Below are 16,617 nucleotides of genomic sequence, written 5' to 3'. Positions count from 1 at the left end.
TTCGCTCTAGTACTTAGGCAGGAAGCCTGACATTTCCCACACTCTATCCCAGCTTCTTCGGTGGGTGGGAGAAGGGAAAGAACTCGGGATGAATTTCTCCGAGAAGGGTCTGAAATTAAAGCTGTATCTTGAGATTCTCTTCTTCCCCAGATCGAGCTGTTGAGGTAGAGTGGAAGAACTAAAGCCACGGGCACCGGGTGAAAGTAGCCGACGAGACAGTTTTCCAGCAGAGAGGTTCACGCCTAGCCCTGTTTGCCAAATAAGGTTCCCGAGCCGGCTGCTCCCGACGCAGGCGGCTTCCAATGTCCCCGTGGTCAGGAAGGCAGACTTAGGAGAGGATCTGGCGATCACAGCCGAGACCTACCCTGCCCAGCGCAGCCACGAATTTTCTTTCCAAGGACTGCCCTGTCCATACGCTCTTCCTTTTTCCACTTACTGTCAAACGAACGGGACCACAGTCGTCTTAAAAAAGCCCCACCAAGTACGCGAGCACTAATAAATCTGGCGTTCATGACAGATTTGTTTTTTAAACAAGCTTTATTTCTGGACGCACGGAAGTTGTCCCCTAACAGGTTACACAATCCTAAATATTCGGGGGGAAATAAACGCTTCTCAGCAGCGTGAGAGCACATAAAAAATCAGCACGCCGTTCCCGTTTAGACCCGCTTCCTCCCCACACCCCCCAAGAGACTCGCGCAGGACGCGAGTGTCCCCGGGACGCCTAGGTGCGTGCCCGGCGACGCCGCCGCTCTCGTCCCAGCCCGCCCGGGCTCCAGTGCCCTCCTCTGGCCTGGGGCCCGCTCCCGCGCCGCCCTTTCCCGGGCGCTCCTCTTCCCACGTCGCTCTCCCACCTCCGCTGATCGGCGCCCGGCAAACACCTGAGCAGCCACCCGGCGCGAGGCGCGCCCCCTCCTCTCCACTAGCTGGGCTTCCCTCCACGCGCTCTACGTACGGCGACCCCTTCTTTCCCTCCTCCCTACCGGGTATCCGAGACGCTCATCGCCGGCGGGCGGCCACTCACCTCGGGTCCGGCGCAGCGATGCCTCCGCTTCAGACGAGCGCTGACAAGTGACTCGCGGTGTGTACGCCGTCCCCACGGCCCCCGGCAACTTCCGCCTCCTGGCTACCCACCCCCATAGGCCCCGCCCCCGAGCCAAGGCACGCCCACTCCGCCCCGGCCACGCCCCTGGGCCGAGCAGTGCTGGGAGGCGCTGGGAGAAGGGTGCTGCGGAGCCTAGCGAGCGGGCTTGCTGCGGCAAGCTGAAGCCGCTGCGGTAAAACAATTGCACTACAGACTTTCGGTGGCAGTAGTCTTAGGGGGTTTTGAGCAGTACCTGGCAAAGGTCCGCTCCCCCTTGCCTGTTTTATAGTGGATGCATTTCTCTCCAAAGAAACTTTGAATTGGCGAGCAGTTGCTTTGGCTAAAATAGGAGAGGGCTTTGGATAAATCCCTATCTATGCAAGTTCAGCAGCCACTCCCTGATTTTTTGGGTGAGCTTTATGTGACCTGAGAAGTGAAGACTCTTAAAGTTTACTTGTCAGGAAAGTGAAAATCAGTAACTTTAATATCTAGAAGTTAAATCCTCTTATCAAACCAGAAGACCGTGATAAACAGGAGCGGCCAAAAGTGGTTCAACCATTTATAGCCTCAGCTTATTTTTCTAAATCCAGATCAATAGTTCACTTCGCAGTTTCTGTAAAGTTGCTTGATTTAGCCCAAGGAATTTATTCATGAGCAAATTAGAATAATGTTCAGTGAACATACAGAAAGTTACTTGTAGGCTTCTTTCAAACCAGTGAATTGGCTCATAAAATGTGAAAAGGACAATTCTTAACCAAGGGACATGTAAAGCAAGGCTCATGGGGTCCGTGAGTCCCCTAGAAGTGCAAACAAAATTCTAGAGAAGACCCAAAACGATGCTCTGTCCAAACCGGTAGCGACTAGTCACGTGTGGCTACTGAGCATTTGAAATGTGTCTACCGCGGCTGAGGCACTGAATTTTTTGTCTTATGTAAGTTTAATTTAAAGTTAAAAACAGAAGTAAGATAACATGCTTCCATTAAACACAAACTTTATTGTCTGGGAAGGACTACATTTCACTTTACCACTGAAAATGTAGTGCCCAAATTGAGCTATAATTGAAGCAGATTTTGAAGACTTGTTATGAAAAATATAATGTAAAATGTCATTAATAATTTTATATTGATTACATGTTGAAATGATAAAATTGTTTATGTTTGGTTAAACATATAATTAAAATTAATTTTGCCTGTTTTTTAATGTGGGTAAGGAGACATTATATTTTATTTTATTTTATTTGCAGTAACCATTGCTGTCTTTCTTTTTTGAAATTTTGAATTTTATTTTATTGTTTTTTTATACAGCAGGCTCTTATTAGTTATCCATTTTATACATATTAGTGTATATATCTCAATCCCAATCTCCCAATTCATCACACGACCACCCCCGACACCCACCACTTTCCCCCCTTGGTGTCCGTACGTTTGTTCTCTACATCTGTGTCTCAATTTCTGCCTTGCAAACCGGTTCATCTGTACCATTTTTCTAGGTTCCACATATACGATATTTGCTTTTCTCTGACTTACTTCACTCTGTATGACAGTCTCTGGAGCCATCCACGTCTCAACAAATGACTCAATTTCATTCCTTTTTATGGCTGAGTAATATTCCATTGTATATATGTACCACATCTTTATCCATTCGTCTGTCGATGCGCATTTAGGTTGTTTCCATGACCTGGCTATTGTAAATAGTGCTGCAATGAACATTGGGGTGCATGTGTCTTTGTGAATTATAGTTTTCTCTTGGTATATGCCCAGTAGTGAGATTGCTGGGTCATATGGTAATTCTATTTTTAATTTTTAAGGAACCTTCATACTGTTGTCCATAGGGGCTGTATCAATTTACATTCCCACCAACAGTGCAAGAGGGTTCCCTTTTCTCCACACCCCTCCAAAATTTGTTGTTTGTAGATTTTCTGATGATGCCCATTCTAACCAGTGTGAGGTGATACCTCATTGTAGTTTTGATTTGCATTTCTCTAATGATTAGTGATGTTGAGCAGCTTTTCATGTGCTTCTTGGCCATCTGTATGTCTTCTTTGGAGAAATGTCTATTTAGGTCTTCTGCCCATTTTTGGATTGGGTTGTGTGTTTCTTTAATATTGAGCTGCATATATATTTTGGAGATTAATCCTTTGTCCATTGATTCGTTTGCAAATATTTTCTCCCATTCTGAGGGTTGTCTTTTGGTCTTGTTTATGGTTTCCTTTGCTGTGCAAAAGCTTTGAGTTTCATTAGGTCCCATTTGTTTATTTTTGTTTTTATTTCCATGACTCTAGGAGGTGGATCAAAGAAGATCTTGCTATGATTTATGTCAAAGAGTGTTCTTCCTATGTTTTACTCAAAGAGTTTTATAGTGTCCGGTCTTACATTTAGGTCTCAAATCCATTTTGAGTCTATTTTTGTGTATGGTGTTAGGGAGTGTTCTAATTTCATTCTTTTACATGTAGCTGTCCAGTTTTCCCAGCACCACTTATTGAAGAGACTGTCTTTTCTTCATTGTATATCCCTGCCTCCTTTGTCATAGATTAGTTGACCGTAGGTGCGTGGGTTTATATCTGGGATTTCCATCTTGTTCCATTGATCTGTGTTTCTGTTTTCGTGCCAGTACCATATTGTCTTGATTGCTGTAGCTTCGTAGTGTAGTCTGAAGCCAGGGAGTCTGATTCCTCCAACTCTTTTTTTTTTTTTCCTCAAGACCACTTTGGCTATTCAGGGTCCTTTGTGTCTCCACACAAATTTTAAGATTTCTTGTTCTAGTTCTGTAAAAAATGCCATTGGTAATTTGATAGGGATTGCATTGAATCTGTAGATTGCTTTGGGTGGTATAGTCACTTTCACAATATTGATTCTTCCAATCCAAGAACATGGTACATCTCACCATCTGTTGGTATCATCTTTAATTTCTTTAATCAGTGTCTTATAGTTTTCTGCATACAGGTCTTTTGTCTCCCTAGGTAGGTTTATTCCTAGGTATTTTATTCTTTTTTGTTGCAATACTAAATGGGAGTGTTTCCATAATTTCTCTTTCAGATTTTTCATCATTAGTGTATTGGAATGCAAGAGATTTCTGTGGCATTAATTTTTTTTCCTGCAACATTACCAAGTTCATTGATTTGCTCTAGTAGTTTTCTGATGGCAATTTTGGATTCTCTATGTATAGTATCATGTCACCTGCAAACAGTGACAGTTTTACTTCTTTTCCAATTTGTATTCCTTTTATTTCCTTTTCTTCTCTGATTGCCATGGCTAGGACTTCCAAGAATATGTTAAATAATAGTGATGAGAGTGGACATCATTGTCTTGTTCCTGATCTTAGAGGTAATGCTTTCTGTTTTTCACCATTGAGAATGATGTTTGCTATGGGTTTGCCGTATATGGCCTTTATTATGTTGAGGTACATTCCCTCTATGCCCACTTTCTGGAGAGTTTTTATCATAAATGCATGTTGAATTTTCTCAACAGCTTTTTCTGCATCTACTGAGATGATCATATGTTTGTTCTTCTTCAATTTGTTAATATGGTGTATCACGTTGATTGATTTGCGTATATTGAAGAATCCTTGCATCCCTGGGATAAATCCCACTTGATCATGGTGTATGATCCTTTTAATGTGTTGCTGGATTCTGTTTGCTAGTATTTTGTTGAGGATTTTTACATCTATATTCATCAGTGATATTGGTCTGTAATTTTCTCTCTTTTTTGTAGTATTTTTGTCTGGTTTTAGTATCAGGGTGATGGTGGCCTCCTAGAATGAGTTTGGGAGTATTCCTTTCTCTGCAATTTTTTGGAAGAGTTTGAGAAGGATGGGTGTTAGCTCTTCTCTAAATGTTTGGTAGAATTCACCTGTGAAGCCACCTGGTCCTGAACTTTTGTTTGTTGGAAGATTTTTAATCACAGTTTCAATTTCATTACTTCTGATTGGTCTCTTCATATTTTCTATTTCTTCCTCATTCAGTCTGGGAAGGTTATACCTTTCTAAGAATTTATCCATTTCTTCCAGGTTGTCCATTTTATTGGCATAGAGTTGCTTGTAGTAATCTCTTAGGATGCTTTGTATTTCTGAAGTGTCTGTTGTAACTTCTCCTTTTTCATTTCTCTAATTTAATTGATTAGAGTCCTCTCCCTCTTTTTTTTGATGAGTCTGGCTAATGGTTTATCAACTTTGTTTATCTTCTCAAAAAAGCTGCTTTTAGTTTTATTGATTTTTGCTATTGTTTTCTTTGTTTCTATTTCATTTATTTCTGCTCTGATCTTTATGATTTATTTTCATCTACTAACTTTGGGTTTTGTTTGTTCTTCTTTCTCTAGTTCCTTTAGGGGTACAGTTAGATTGTTTATTTGAGATGTTTGTTGTTTCTTCAGGTAGGATTGTATTGCTATAAACTTCCCTCTTAGAACTGCTTTTGCTGCATCCCATAGGTTTTGGATCATCGTGTTTTCATTGTCATTTTTCTCTAGGTATTTTTTGATTTCCTCTTTGATTTCTTCAGTGATCTCCTGGTTATATAGTAACATATTGTTTAACCCCCATGTGTTTGTGTTTTTTACGTTTTTTTCCCTGTAATTGATTTCTAATCTCATAGCATTGTGGTCACAAAAGATGCTTGATATGATTTCAATTTTCTTAGATTTACTGAGGCTTGGTTTGTGACCCAACATGTGATGTATCCTGGAGACTGTTCCATATGCACTTGAGAAGAAAGTGTAATCTTCTATTTCTGGATGGAATGTCCTATAAATATCAATTACATCTATCTGGTCTATTGTGTCATTTAAAGCTTGTGTTTCCTTATTAATCTGTTTGGACGATCTACCCATTTGTGTCAGCGAGGTGTTAAAGTCCCTCAGTGTTATTGTGCTACTGTTGACTTCCTCTTTTATAGCTGTTAGCAGTTACCTTATGTGTTGAGGTGCTCCTATGTTAGGTGCATATATATTTATAATTGTTATATTTTCTTCTTGGATTGATCCCTTGATCATTATGTAGTGTCCTTCCTCGTCTCTTGTAACATTCCTTATTTTAAATTCTATTTTATCTGATATAAGTACTGCTACTCCAGCTTTCTTTTGATTTCCGTTTGCATGGAATACCTTTTTCCATCCTTTCACTCAGTCTGTATGTGTCCCTGCGTCTGAAGTGGGTCTCTTGTAGACAGCATATATATGGGTCTTGTTTTTGTATCCATTCAGTGAGCCCATATCTTTTCGTTGGAGCATTTAATCCATTCACGTTTAAGGTAATTATGGATATGTATGTTCCTATTACCATTTTCTTAATTGTTTTGGGTTTGTTTTTGTAGTTCCTTTTCTTCTCTTGTGTTTCCTACTTAAAGAAGTTCCTTTAGCATTTGTTGTAGAGCTGGTTTGGTGGTACTGAATTCTCTTAGGTTTTGCTTGTCTGTAAAGCTTTTGATTTCTCCATTGAATCTGAATGAGATCCTTGCTGGCTAGAGTAATCTTGGTTGTAGGTTCTACCCTTTCATCACTTTAAATATGTCATGCCACTCCCTTCTGGCTTGTAGAGTTTCTGCTCAGAAATCAGCTGTTAACCTTATGGGAGTTCCTTTGTATATTATTTGTCGTTCTTCCCTTGCTGCTCTCAGGAAATTTTCTTTGTCTTTAATTTTTGCCAATTTGATTATTCTGTGTCTCGGAGTGTTTCTCCTTGGGTTTATCCTGTATGGGACTCTCTGTGCTTCCTGGATTTGGGTGGCTATTTCCTTTCCCATGTTAGGGAAGTTATTGACTATAATCTCTTCAGATATTTTCTCTGATCCTTTCTCTCTTTCTTCTCCTTCTGGGACCCCTATAATGCAAATGTTGTTGCATTTAATGTTGTCTCAGAGGTCTCTTAGGCTGTCTTCATTTCATTTCATTCTTTTTTATTTATTCTGTTCCACAGCAGTGAATTCCACCATTCTGTCTTCCAGGTCACTTATCCATTCTTCTACCTCAGTTATTCTGCTATTGATTCCTTCTAGTGTAGTTTTCATTCCATTTAATATATTGTTCATCTCTGCTTGTTTGTTGTTTAATTCTTCTAGGTCTTTGTTAAACGTTTCTTGCATCTTCTCGATATTTGCCTCCATTCTTTTTCTGAGGCCGGGGATCATCTTCACTATCATTCTTCTGAATTCTTCTTCTGGAAGGTTGCCTATCTCCAGTTCATTTAGTTGTTTTTCTGGGGTTTTATCATATTCCTTCATCTAGTGCATAGCCCTCTGCCTCTTCATCTTGTCTTTCTGTGAATGTAGTTTGTTCCACAGGTGGCAAGACTGTAGTTCTTCTTGCTTCTGCTGTCTGCTCTCTGGTGGATGAGGCTATCTAAGAGGCTTGCGCAAGTTTCTTGATGGGAGGGAATGGTGGTGGGTAGAGCTGGCTGTTGCTCTGGTGGGCAGAGCTCAGTAAAACTTTAATCCACTTGTCTGCTGATGGGTGGGGCTGGGTTCCCTCCCTGTTGGTTGTTTGGCCTGAGGTGACTCAACACTGGAGTCTACCCAGGCTCTCTGGTGCAGCTAATGGCAGACTCTGGGAGGGCTCATGCCCAGGAGTACTTCCCAGAACTTCTGCTGCCAGTGCCCTTGTCCTCATGGTGAGACACAGCCACCCCCCATCTCTGCAGGAGACCCTCCAACACTAGCAGGTAGGTCTGGTTCAGTCTCCTGTGGGGTCACTGCTCCTTCCCCTGGGTCCCGATGTGCATACTACTTTTTGTGTGCCCTCCAAGAGTGGAGTCTCTGTTTCCCCCAGTCCTGTTGAAGTCCTGCAATCAAATCCCACCAGCCTTCAAAGTCTGATTCTCTAGGAATTCCTCCTCCCGTTGGCGGACTCCCACGTTGGGAAGCCTGACGTGGGGCTTTCAACCTTCACTCCAGTGGGTGGACTTCTGTGGTATAAGTGTTTTCCAGTCTGTGAGTCACCCACCCAGCAGTTATGGGATTTGATTTTATTGTGACTGCGCCCCTCCTACCATCTCACCGTGGCTTCTCCTTTGTCTTTGGATGTAGGGTATCTTTTTTGGTGAGTTCCAGTGTCTTCCTGTCAATAATTGTTCAGCAGTTAGTTGTGATTCCTGTGCTCTTGCAAGAGGGAGTGAGAGCACGTCCTTCTCCTCTGCCATCTCGAACCAAATCTGAGACATTTTAAATTATCTATGTTGACTGGCATTATTATATTTTCACTGGATGGCTGTAGTTTGCAGTTTTCTTCACATTCTCCAAAAGATTATGTTGCAGGGAAGGGTTTCCTAGTGTGAGCTGGTTTATAGAGTGCTTTAATATATATCATCATGTTTGATATTGCACAAAAATAAATAAATAATAATACCTGCCATTTATAATACCTGCCATGTGTTAGACAGTGTAGTAATCCTTACAATAACTTTATAAGACAAGTGTCATCCCATTTACAGTCAAGACAATTGAAGTTGCAAAAGCTTGCAGCTTGTAACAGTTCCACAGGGCAATGACTGGAATTACCCTGTAACAGTCCCATCTCTGCTTCTCCTCGTCTGTTTGATGCTAACACAGTTAGAGCCTGAGTGAATCCAGGTTGACAAGACATCTAGAACTGCAGGCAGTGGATAGAGGTGTCACTAGAGGGTAAGCATCTTTAGGTAATGAAGAGTTGAGAGTGTTATTTACCTATGCAAATTAGTGTTAGACTACAGGCAATAGCCCGCCTCTGAATTCTCTTCCTTCTCCTACCACAGTTTAAAGCCGGGGGTGTAAGGGAAATGAACCAAATTCAAGAATGATGCATAGGTTGATATTTATTTAGGTTCCCTCCAAAGAACCAACTGAATCAAAATGGCACAGACATAAAACTGCAATTTCGGGCTTCCCTGGTGGCACAGTGGTTGAGACTCCGCCTGCCGATGCAGGGGACACAGGTTCGTGCCCCGGTCCGGGAAGATCCCACATGCCGCGGAGTGGCTGGGCCCGTGAGCCACAGCCGCTGAGCCTGCGCGTCCGGAGCCTGTGCTCCGCGACGGGAGAGGCCACAACAGTGAGAGGCCCGCGTACCACAAAAACAAAAACCAAAAACTGCAATTTCCTGGGCTCCAGATCCAGGATCCTTGCAGATGGGCCCCAAGAGTCTGCCTTTTTAACAAACAACCCCCCTCCAGATAATCATTCAACTATAATGATTAAAAACCACTTCCCTAAAAATGTTCCTATATCCCCAATTTTCTATCTCCTGTGCTTCAGTGAAAACCATGCATCCTAGATAACAGCAACTTATCTCAGTTTCCTCATCTTAAAAGAAATAACTGTAAATTACCTTTTGAGGTTATCATGAGGAGTAGAGATAATATATATAGAAAGCATACTTGGCACTAAGTAGGCATTAAATAAATGGTAGCCTCAAATGTAAAATTGATAGCTAGTGGGAATCAGCCACATAGCACAGGAAGATCATCTCAGTGCTTTGTGTCCACCTGGGGGGGGATAGGGAGGGTGGGAGGGAGACCCAAGAGGCAGGAGGTATGGGGATATATGTGTATGTATAACTGATTCACTTCGTTATTTTGCAGAAACTAACGCACCATTGTAAAGCAATTATACTCCAATAAAGATGTTTTAAAAAAAAAGGTAGCCGTATGAAACTTTCCTAACCGATTGATTAGATTCATTTATGTATCAGAAAAGACAAATAGAGAACTTTAGCATTTATTATGCAGGTACTATTTCTTGACTTATGTATATTATTTTACTCCTACAACCATATAAAGTAGGTATTTTTTCCCAAGGAAGAATCAGAAAGTTGGAGATTTAAGAAATTTAACCAAGGGCACACAACTAAATAACGATAGAAGGAGAGCAGAGGGTCTGACTCCAAAAACCATGCCCTTTTCATCTCAACACACTGCATCTCAGTAAATTCGGTAAGCCATCCAGCTTAAAGACGAGAGAAAGGAGGTGGAAAGCTATAGCAGCTAACATTGTTGAGGGCCATAGAGGTGCAATCTGTAGCAAATTAGGGAAATTAAATAAATGCTGAGTTACTTCTAAACAAGAGAAGACAAAACTCCTAAACCACTTTTGGTAGGGCAGCTGCCTTAACTTGTTCTAGAATGAATTGACACTGGGTCATTCTGACTCCCCTACTCTGTCTCCCTCATGACTAACATTTATGAAATGGTTGGCCGTGGTTTGAAGGTCAGTCTGTGACCACAGACTTGCAGGAAGTTAACCGAACCATTGGGAAATCAGACCAATGTCCTTAACCTCATTAATACTATGGCCTAAGCAATGAGGCACTCACCACGAAGAAAACCATTTTGGCATCACTTTATCAAGACCAGTGCACAAAAAGCTAAATTAGGAAGGAAAAGTAGATCAAAAGATTAACTAATTTAGCAGGAAGAGTTTTTAAGAATATTCCACCTAAACAGTATTTACCTCCACGTATAACTGTTTGCTCCAACATTTTATCATCCAATGTATGACTCAGAATCCTCTTGCAGTACTTCAAAAATAACAGAAACTTTAAATTATAAGATGGCACGGCTGTGATGAGCTTTTACAGTTGCACCCAATAAACTATAAAGTGCCAGTGATTAAAAGTTCCTACAGGGCTTCCCTGGTGGCGCAGTGGTTGAGAGTCCGCCTGCCGATGTAGGGGACATGGGTTCGTGCCCCGGTCCGGGAAGATCCCACATGCCGCGGAGCGGCTGGGCCCGTGAGCCATGGCCGCTGAGCCTGTGCGTCCCGAGCCTGCGCTCCGCAAAGGGAGAGGCCACAACAGTGAGAGGCCCGCGTACCACAAAAAAAAAAAAAGTTCCTACATTACTCTAAGTCAATTTATCTTTTAAGTCCTAATCCTGAAAGATAAATAAACCACTCATAGGTATGAGTATTTAACGTTTAATATCTGGAATGGAGAGGAAGTATTAACTATTTTAATACCTAAAGAAACATTTGGTAATTTGGGAGAAAGGCATCCTGTCATTCTAAAGCTTACTACTGACTCCTGGGAGAAGGGCCAGAAGTGAAACAGGCACAGAGAGTAGAAAGAAATAAATTGATGAGAAACACTCTAAGAACAGATCCATGAAGCTTCGGTAACTGAGTAAATGTGTGCTTGAGGAAGAAGTTAAAAAGAAGTTTAAACTTGTTAAAACTAGCTTTCAAGTTTCAAGCCTGGGTTTTGGGGGGGTATTAATAACTGATTGATTCTGAAGAAAGAGTGGCAAGTATTTAAAATGAATATGCAGGGCTTCCCTGGTGGCGCAGTGGTTGAGAATCCGCCTGCCGATGCAGGGGACACGGGTTCGTGCCCCGGTCCGGGAAGATCCTACATGCCGCCGAGCGGCTGGGCCCGTGAGCCATGGTTGCTGAGCCTGCGAGTGGCCACAACAGTGAGAGGCCCGCGTACCACACACACACACAAAAAAAATAAAAAATAAAATAAAATGAATATGCATTTCACTGTCAATTTCCGGTAAGCAAAAAAATCCAATTGGTGAGTGAGGAGTATCAATAAGAAGGGTAGATAGTCAAGACACTGAAAAAAGGCCTCAGGAGCTGCAAGTTTGAGATTGCAGAAGGGGAGGAATATTCCTCATGATAAGATCCAGGTTTAGCCAGTCTGATGTTTTGCTCAGATACAATCATTTCTTTGAGGAGTCTGAGGGAGTTTGAAAGGATAGACCAATATATGATTTTGGAGATGAGATAGAAACAAAACATGTAGGTCAATCATTGCAAAAGCTGAAGAAAAACATTATTTGAAGAAAGTCAAGAAAGTAAGAAATGGGCCTGGAGCATAACTTCCCTATTTGTTGGTACTACCAAGAAATCAATCTCCCTGGCCTGGGAGGCAAGACAGGCTGGGAAGAAACCTTATTCATTTTCCTATTTCCAATTTACCTTCATGTAAATAGAGTTAAGAAGAAGTGTGTTAGGAACCAAAAGGAGATAAATTTGAAAATCATCAGCTTTCCATGGATAACATCTTGCACATTTGTAGTAAATGAGTTAAGGAAAATGTGAAGAGAGAAGGTTTAGAATGCACACTGTGAGAGTGCTTACTTAGAAAGATTTTACTTATAAAAGGTATTAGGTCATTTTTGGAGATACACTGTGCCTACACCTCTCTACAGTGTCCCTTTGTTAAGCTATTTTCAATTAAATACCTTTGAGGCTACCATCTGTCTCCTCTCAGGATCCTGACTGGTAACGCTGTTGGTGATTCTTTTTATCTGGATAAATCATTAAAATGCTAAGCGTGCTTACTTACTGAGCATTTACCATGTCCCATATTCTGTTCATATAAGTGATTTTTTTTTCCTTTTCTTTTTGCGGTACGCGGGCCTCTCTCACTGCCGTGGCCTCTCCCGTTGCGGAGCACAGGCTCCGGACGCGCAGGCTCAGCGGCCACGGCTCACGGGCCCAGCCGCTCCGCGGCACGTGGGATCTTCCCGGACCGGGGCACGAACCCGCGTCCCCTGCATCGGCAGGCGGACTCTCAACCACTGCGCCACCAGGGAAGCCCCACGCACTTGTTTTTTAAAACTACATGAATTGATTAGATTCATCATAATAATATAAACATATTAGCCCCAAATTAATTTTAATTTAATTGGTGTTTAAATCTAAATTTCTTTAAGAATGGTTTTGTCCCAAACTACTGATGTAATCTTTACTGATCCATTAGGTAGTTTTTCACATTGTCTGGGTTTAGAATTTCTCATGCTTTTCCATGTGTCTCTCCCATCAATGGTGGAGGTATGAGGACATAATTATTAACAAGACTAGCGTACAAATAAGGTCATTTAAGCAAGTGGTATTTTGGATTGGAAAGATCCTTGAGGAAATCTAATCATAGCAAGCTTTATTTACAGTAAAATCTCTCCACCCAAAAAATAGTACCTCTACTAAGTATTTTTTAAATCCATTTACATACTCTGGGAAAAGCAAAGAAACTAATATTTTCATTGGAAGGTGTCCATGTGTGTAGTCATAGTGGAATGCATTAAAGCGTGTCATTCCTAGCTAAACTGTAAGGGCTACTGTACTAAGAAAGATGAATCAATTCATCAAAAATCTGATTAAAGCATAGAATTATTTTTAAGATAAGGAATGATATGAAGGAATAAATATGGACCAATAACATAAACCAAAACTATACTTAATTCCACTGAAAATGGAATACACACCACATCAAATTCTGCCAGTATGTAATATGCACATATTTATTGGCATTTAATTTCATAAAACTAATTCTAGGAAATTACTCAAAGCCATTTTCTGCCAGTTGTGAAAAGGTTAACTAATGAAGAAACTAAACAAGACATTTTAAAAAATCTATGAAATATGAAACTGGAATCTTTAACTATTTTCATAATCTGATTATTTCATATGACAATATATCTTTAAACTATTCTTTAGCCAAAGTTTGATGCCTGCTTCATCTCAGAATTAAAAGCTTTAACAAAATAACTGCAGTTTTTGATATATAAATAACAAAATTCATCCATTTTTGACTTAAATATTATTACTTTAGACATTAAATCTTATATTTTAAAAATTATGGAAAAAGTCTAAATATAAATGCTATCAGTGGTTGCCTCTGGGTCGTGAAACTTGGTGTAATTATATTTTACTTCTATTTGCTTTTTGGGCTTTTCAAAGTTTCTCTGAAAACATTTTACTTTTCTAATAAACTGAAAATTAAGAGTAGCATTTTTATATATATTAATACACATAACATTGTTATATACATTGGCATATACACACAACAAATATATTTGGAACAAATTAAACTTATGAACAATAACTCTTACTTATTAATTACTAGTAGCTAGATACTCTTCTGAATCCTTTATATGTATTTCATCCTCATAGCAACCATAGGAGTTAGGTACTATTATTTTCAGAAAAGGAAATGAAAGTACAGAGTTAATATAACTTACAGTCATACAGCTGGCTAGTACAGGCAGAGCTAGATTTTGAGACCAAAATATTTGACTCTAGAGCACATGTAAAATAAGTGGGTGCTTTTACAGAGCATATTATGAAAGTTTGTATCTCTGAAAATTTCTTTTCAAGCAAGTCTGATTCAGCCCAGTGTGGGCCTAATTCAGTTTGTAAACTTGATGATTTTTATGTCTTCACATAACTATTGGGTGAATAAGTTACAATAAGATAAAAAGATGGATCATAATAAAAGTCATTTCAGGATTAAGAGAGAAAACTCTAAACTTGATCATAAGGAAAATTTTCTTCACATATTTTAATCTGAAACCATTATTTCTATGAAGATGTATAGCTTTCCCTACTGAAAAAGGCCTCCTAATAATAACATATCTTTCAGTATGTGAAAAAGAGTTTTTAAAAAGTCAAATTAAAATCTCCACGGAACCTAAATGAATTTCTTCTAGGTGAGACAGGCTGGGACCCAGGACCCTTTGCTGCAGTGCTTGCACCTGGACACACCTCTTCTCGAGCTACAAAGTACAAGGAAACTATATGGGACTAAAAATCACTGCGTGCATGTGCGGTTAGGGCAAATTCTTGTCAAAAGGCACAAAGAGGTCAAAAAACCCACTGGCCACTATGGAAGAGCCTGGAGCAAAGCAGGGTACTGCCCATGCCCCCTGCACACAACACGACCTAAGGGTTGGGCAAAACACCTCAGCCACTCCTCCAGCCGACCCCTGGACACACCCCTACCCTCACCCCACATAAGGAACAAGCTCACCCCTCCGCCCCGGGGAGAGCAAGCAAGGGAACCTGTTGTTATCACTGCTGCAGCAGGGACCTCAGTAAAGCCTTGCCTGAATTTCTTACTTGGCTTCTTCTCTTTTTTTTTTTTTTTTTTTATAAATCTTTCAAATTTTTTTCTTTTATATTTATTTATTTATTTTGGCTGTGCTGGGTCTTAGTTGCGGCACGTGGGATCTACGTTGTGGCATGCAGGCTTCTTTTGTTGCGGCATGTGGGCTTCTTACTTGCAGCATGCCTGCGGGATCTGGTTCCCTGACCGGGGATCAAACCCAGGCCCTCTGCATTAGGAGTGTGGAGTCTTACCCACTGGACCACCAGGGAAGTCCCTTGTCTGGCTTCTGATTAATTTCTATTGATTAAGGAGGCCCAGAACCCTGGTCAGTAACACAGGAAGAAACATTTGAGAACATGTTATATGGTTGTTCCATCAATACAAAGTCAAACATCCAAATTAAATCTGAAAAATAAAATATTCACAAATTTGGTTTAGATAAAACCAAACTTTTAGATATTTTTAATATCTAATTTTATTTTTAAATTTAACCAAGGCACTTGATATAGGTACACCTTAATCAATTTTAATAGAGCCATCTTAATCAAAGCTACATACAACATTAAAAGAAAATGTTGATAATTTTTTAAACAAACACATTCAACATACCATAGTATTAAAATAAAAAGGACCAAAAGTACTGTGAAAAACACAGGCAAAATGAATACCACAGTGAGATAAACAAGGCACATTTTCCAAATTAACATCCGTTGAACATCTCCTTTAATGAAATTTATTAGGCTGATAAGTCTTTCTACGTAGGATTTAATCTTTGGGGGGAAAAAACAGGGCATCTCTAGTTTTCTATCTGGTCATATTTCTTGAAAACTGCTTGGAGCCTCGTTGTTATATTTAATATAATTTTTTTTTTTTTTTTTTTTTTTTTTTTTTTGCGGCACGCGAGCCTCTCGCTGCCGCGGCCCCTCCCGTTGCGGAGCACAGGCTCCGGACGCGCAGGCCCAGCGGCCACGGCTCACGGGCCCAGCCGCTCCACGGCACGTGGGATCCTCCCGGACCGGGGCACGAACCCGCGTCCCCCGCATCGGCAGGCGGACTCCCAACCACTGCGCCACCAGGGAAGCCCCTATAATTTTATACTACTTATAAAGTATATTATTTATACTATTTATCCAATTTATACTATTTTGAATTTTATACTGGACTTATACAATATTATATAGTATAATATAATACGTGAATTGTACACATAATAATTCAATTAGTGTCATCATTTCCGAACTCAGCCTCTGAAACACTTAAGTGTTTCTGAGCTAAAGACAAGAGCATATTTCAGTTTTGAATAAGAGATCCTGTTGGTGTACAAGGGGACAGAGACCTTAGAGTACAAGGAGAACGTCTAGTTATTTTAAGTGAAAGCAGAAACACCCCTAGGAAAATCAAAATCCTATCTATTTCACAGATTGTTCCATGTGGTCCGCAGGAGCAAACAAGTATCAACCCCTCCTGGAAGAGAAATGAGTTGGTTCATTCCAACTTGAGCCAAAGTATCACCTGTTACACACAAATCCAAATAGGGTATCTCCTGACAAAGAAAGAGTGGAGGCAAAGCTGGTGGACACCTGAGAGCACTGCCGCAGAAACTTGAGCTCAAGTTTTGCTTGTTATGGAGACAAATACACTGAAAATCCAGGCAGTGAACAAATCATGTTACCTCAATTTTAGAGAGTTCTTGGAAGATGAATTTTAAATCTCCTGATATGTTTTTTTGTTTGTTTTACTTTTTAT

General features: G+C 40.5%; 1 protein-coding gene and 1 non-coding gene across 8 annotated transcripts in view; both read right to left on the bottom strand.

Moving 5' to 3' along the window:
- The window catches only part of LOC131758453 (PDZ and LIM domain protein 5-like), a 126,711-nt gene extending 125,585 nt beyond the window's left edge, over positions 1–1,126 (bottom strand). For 4 of the 7 annotated variants that reach the window (XM_067035521.1, XM_059066556.2, XM_059066557.2 and 1 more), the window contains exon 1: positions 1,022–1,125. The gene's annotated coding sequence lies outside the window, so the exon portion shown is untranslated. Of the gene's footprint in view, positions 1–1,021 lie in introns of all 7 variants that reach the window. The other 3 variants (XM_067035517.1, XM_067035518.1, XM_067035519.1) reach the window with 1 other exon arrangement.
- A 13,941-nt stretch (positions 1,127–15,067) lies between these two features.
- On the bottom strand, positions 15,068–15,140 carry TRNAR-CCU (transfer RNA arginine (anticodon CCU)). The gene has a single exon. It is a non-coding gene; the product is annotated as a tRNA-Arg (tRNA).
- Between the last annotated feature and the right edge of the window lie 1,477 nt (positions 15,141–16,617).

Source organism: Kogia breviceps, chromosome 6 (assembly GCF_026419965.1).
Source record: "Kogia breviceps isolate mKogBre1 chromosome 6, mKogBre1 haplotype 1, whole genome shotgun sequence".
NCBI lineage: Eukaryota > Metazoa > Chordata > Mammalia > Artiodactyla > Physeteridae > Kogia > Kogia breviceps.
Note: the sequence above shows the minus strand (reverse complement) of the source record. Positions and strands in the feature narration are given on the sequence as shown.